This window comes from Quercus suber, unplaced genomic scaffold, assembly GCF_002906115.3.
Source record: "Quercus suber isolate HL8 unplaced genomic scaffold, Cork oak 2.0 scaffold_545, whole genome shotgun sequence".
NCBI lineage: Eukaryota > Viridiplantae > Streptophyta > Magnoliopsida > Fagales > Fagaceae > Quercus > Quercus suber.
The window spans coordinates 73,120-78,524 of record NW_027069993.1 but is presented as its reverse complement, the minus strand read 5'-3'; positions in this window follow the sequence as shown (position 1 = coordinate 78,524).

The following is a 5,405-nucleotide window of genomic DNA, read 5'->3' as shown; positions in this document are numbered from 1 at the left end:
CTAGTAGCAAACATATCTTAGTATTTTCTATTTTTGTTTCAAAAAACTGTCTTTTTAATTTCAAATAACCAAACATCTTTTTAATTTCAAAAATATAAGAAAATTGTTTTTTCTTTATATTCCCAAAAAAAAGTTTTTGAAAATAGAAAACAAAAACTGTTACCAAACATAAGTTTTTCAAATTTGATTGAGAAGTCGTGTTACAAATTTGTATTTGACTTATCAAAGTATTCCAAAAATGCTAGGAGTCAATTGTGGCAAAGAGCTTCTTTTTTGTACGTGTAATTGAAGATTTAGTATTCCAATTTTTTGATATATATATATATATATTCTACTAATAAGAGGATTTTCCATTTGGGTTTCATCATTTTATGTACTAAAATATCCTCACACAAATTCTTAATCTCTCTAAAATGCCCCCTATCTTTTTAGTTAGATAATTTTAAATTTAATAACACAAATTGGTTAAAAGAGAAATGTACTATTTAAAAAAAAAAAAAAGTTCCTAAGTTTTAGGCGTTCAAAATTTTATCAACTCTCAAGTAGAGAAAAATCCTAAAAATTAGGACAATGTCTCTATCTTACATTTAAACATTATTTCACTAAACCTAAAAAATTAAAAATTAAAAAAAAAAAAAAAAAGCCTCATCGCATGCGCAAAGCTTGTGGGATGAGGCTAGTGTGTGTGTATTTGAAAACGATAAATACATTTAAGTGTAGTTTTAGAAATTTATACCTTTTTATAAGGGAGACTAGAAATTAAATGAAATTCAACTAAAAAGTTAAGTTTTTGAAATAAAAATTGCTACAAAAAAAGTCTAATCACACTTTAACTTAGTAAAGAAAAAATGCATTAATACTTATTACCATAATGAGTGGAGATACTTCCAATATATGGAAATTTGAATATAATAATAAAAGAAAGACAGATTTTAAAGGGCAAGTTTGAAAGAAAAGACCCGAACATACTTAAATTTAAATTAAAAAAAAAAAATACTAGGAGAGAAGAGACCCAATCACCTAACCCAATACCTGAATATTTGGGTTGGGTTGGTTTCCTTCCTGCCAAACTCGATTTTTATTGGGTCAAAGTTCGAGTTGGTGTAAACTTGACCCAAACCAACCTGATTTTAGCCTAGACGCAAATGCATTAGTCTTCTCAATCTTAAATTCGTGACAACCATTTCACAAGGCATGATCCCAACTGATTATTTTAAGCCTTTTATTCATATGAATTATCCAAACTCAAACATACATATTTATAAAAATCTTGTTGAAATTGTTGTTTTAGTACATGGAAAAATGGGTTAGAATTTTCTGACCCGACCCGACCCGAAAAATACCTGACCCGAACCCTTTTTTTTTACCCGAAGCAAAAACGGGTTGACCTATGACTTGACCTATGTTTTTTGCAGGTCAACCCGACCCGTGACTTGAATCCGAACCTGAACCATTTTTAAAAAAAAAATTTGGTAAAAAAAATAATAAAATTAAGACAATATAGGTTTAATTGTTTGTTGTGAGTTTTAAGGAAACAATTGAGACATTTACATAACTACATGCAAATTAATTGAAAAATGAATGGTTGAGCATTCTGTAATGAGTAAAGTTTTTAGATATCAAATAACAAAGTACATGTCAAAATAATTTGGTTACAGTATAGTTAAAAATATAGATTTAAAATTGTAGACATGTATGAGAAACATTCATAAGTGTGAAAATAGTGAAGTCAAAGTATCAAATTAACATAAATTATAAATGCTTAGACCTATTTTTTAACAATTTATGTCCAAAATAAACGGCTTTTCAAAATAAATTATGATATTTCCTAGAGTGTGTGTTCCTTAATAATGATATGATATTCATAAAAGAGACAACGTATAAATAAGCAAACAATTAAACTTTAATGTATATTTCAAATCTATTTATATAATAATAGGTGAAACTGAGAGAAACTCAAATTAGAATTCCAATTTTGCACCATGTGTCCTAAATTATTTATTCTTAAATAGTTTTTGTAAGGTTGAATTTATTCAATCATTTTATTGGTTTTATTCCGTGCCAAAGTTGCTTATAATTCAGCATTTAGAAACCCTATATTTAGGTGGGAATCATATAAGGGTAGTGTGTAAGAGAGTGTGAAAAAAAAGCTCAAGAGTGTACATTCAAGAAGGGCCTCGCAATTGGCAAGTCGCCAAAAGTGGCACTCGTGTCAAGTATGTAGGGGAGCTGAAGAGTCATGCTAGCTGTTGCACTACAAGACAAAACTTCCAGTCTGACCAGGCCGTTAGCTTGTGACTCAAACTCGCGACTTGTTCCAGTTGCGAGATCGAGTCGCCAGAACACCCTGTTTGTTACAAAACTGACTCTTCGCATTCCATATACACCCTACTATATATATACCCTGATACCCACGAAATGTAGAGAGCTTCCAGAGAAAATTTTGAGAGAGAAACCCTAGAGAAAAACAAGATTGACTCATTCACAATCTTCATCCTTTGATTCTCCAAATTCCTCTATTCTCACCCTCTCCATTGATACATCCTTGAGAGGTACATTAGCCAAATCCTTATCTCATCATACCTATATCTGTGAGAAGGCTTTTTGGTGCTTGGAAGTAGTTAGGAAGGGACCAATTCGTTTTGGTTAATGCAATGGGCGATTGCGGGATTCGGTAAGCTAGAGAAAACAAGGTTTGGCGTAACCCTATTGGAGCAAGAAGCTTGGAGGGCTTAGATGCAATAGGTAAATTAGGCTTGGAGGGTCTTTTGCTATTCCTGTATCCTAACTATATTCTCTAGTGGATTATTGACCTTTTGAAGGGCGGCAGAGAGATTTTATGCCGAGGATTTCGATTTCCTCTTCGATAACACATCGCTGTGTTGTCTTTGTATTTTCATCTTTCTTCCCTTAATCTTTGCCTTTTAACTATTGCCATGGTTGTGATTAATTTTGGTTTAGATTGTTTTACCAATTCTGTTTTAGCTTATTTTCATATTTTGCATATACATTGTTTGATAATAAGCTTGTGTTGGTAATCTGTAAATTGGGGGTCTAAACGTTCATAGGTGTTTTACACACTATTTGAACATTCAATTTTATTTCTTAATTTTAGAATAAAATGTGGGACCACATCATAAATATTCATTCAAGTAAGTTATTAAGTACAAAAACCAAATAGTCTAGAATAAATGAATCGTAAAAAAAAAAAAAAAATGCTTCACAATAATTATATATATATATATAAACAAAATGGACAATTTACATTTTATACCTAATAATATCCTTACAAATTTTTTTAAAGAGTTAACAAAATATAAAATTGACTATCAACAGTATTTAAATTATATATATAGGAATTATATTATGCATCTTTTTTTTTTTTGGTAAACATATTATGCATCTTATTGTATATTTTGAAGTGTATCCATGCATTTGCATGGGGTTACAAGCTAGTAGAAATAGAGTGCCCACCACAATTGACAATAGATTATAAAATTAAATTTCAAGATTGTAAATTTTTTATATGTTTTTATTTTTTGTCAAATGAATTATCCAATAAGTCATTTGTAATTTTGTTTTATATTTTGGGATGTTGATATTGTGTAGAAATAAAACTTGTGTATTTGTTTTACTTATCTTTGTGTTATTTTGTTTTAGATAGCAATGTTAGGATTTGTATAATTTTAAAATTATTGAATAAGTATTAATAAGTTTAGTTCATTCTTGATATAAGTGGTGAATTCAAAGTAATGCATTTTACATTAAGTAATTTGTTGCATGACTTTTCAAATGACAAAAACATGTTTTCTTAATAAATAAAAAAAATTCATGTGAAAAATACAGGTTAACCCGACCCGACCCGCAACCCGATTGACCCAAATCCATTTTTAATCCACTTAAAATGACCTGTTTTTGACCCGCAACTCGATTGACCCGACCTGAACCGAACCTAACCCGACTGTTTTGCCATGTCTAAATTCACAAGATCATACATTCATAATACTCCAAATATTATTATTATTTCCTTCTAAAACCCAGAAGGAGAACATTATTGTAGATGTATCTTCTTTATTACATACAACACACCAAGGAAAAACATACAATTAAGCATCGTAACGAAAGCACTCTTCACCACCACCAGGTTTTTGATAACAAAGACCAGTAGGTTTAGGTCTAAGTATCCAAACACAAGTATCGCATTTGTCAACCGCAGGACTGTACATCATGTGATAGTAGAGTGCTCCTCCTGCCCATTTGAAATCGCAGGCGATTTTTATAGTAATTTTGAATTCATATTTGTAATTGTAACCATAGGGAAGGAAAAAGGGGGCAACTTCACCCCATTGGGTTCCACAACCGATTCTAACACTCGAGGTCTTACTCACCAAATTATAGATAACAATTGTAGCAGCTTTTGCATTCATAGAGAAGGTAGTAACATTTATAAACAGTGCAAGCAACAACAATGGTGACAAGTTTTTATTGAAATGACTCATTTTGTTTGCCTGTAAATGTATAACTGGTGGTGGGTGCAAAACAGAGTTGTTAACATGTTCTTTATTTATAATGTGGCTGTAGATTTGTAGTTATATTTTTCTTTTAGAAAAAAGGATAAAATGTAGTTAACATCCGAAGTTTGGTTGGCATTATCTTAGATTTCAGAGTTGGTTGGTGTTATCCCAAATTTTGGGGGTGTTTACAGTATTTTACTTAATTAAGAAAACATGGCAATCATTTTAATGTTTACTAAGGCAAATATATATATATATATATATATATATATGATATTTGTTTACAAGTTAGGTAATGCTTGTTGGTGTTAGCCCAAATTTTGGGAGTGTTTTTTGTATTTGACTAAATTAAGAAAACACGGCAATGATTTTAATGTTTATTAAGACAAAAAAAAAAATAAAATAAAAATTCTATTTACAAGTTAGGTAATGCTACATCTAGAAACTATTTCACAACTTTTTTTTACAAACTATTGAAGTGACCAACTCTTACTTATTCTTAGCTCAAATTTCGGGATTGGTTGGTGTTAGCCCAAATTTTGGGAGTGTTTGCTGTATTTGACTTAATTAAGAAAACACGACAACGATTTTGATGTTTATTTAGGCAATATATATATATATATATGTTTACAAGTTATGTAATGCTACATCTAGAAACTATTTCACAACATTTTTACAAACTGTTGATGTGACTAACTTTTACTTATTCTTAGCACATATTTCGAGATTGGTTGGTGTTAGCCCAAATTTTGGGAGTGTTTGCTGTATTTGACTTAATTAAGAAAACACGGCAACAATTTTGATGTTTATTTAGACAATATATATATATATATATATATCTGTTTACAAGTTATGTAATGCTACATATAGAAACTATTTCACAACATTTTT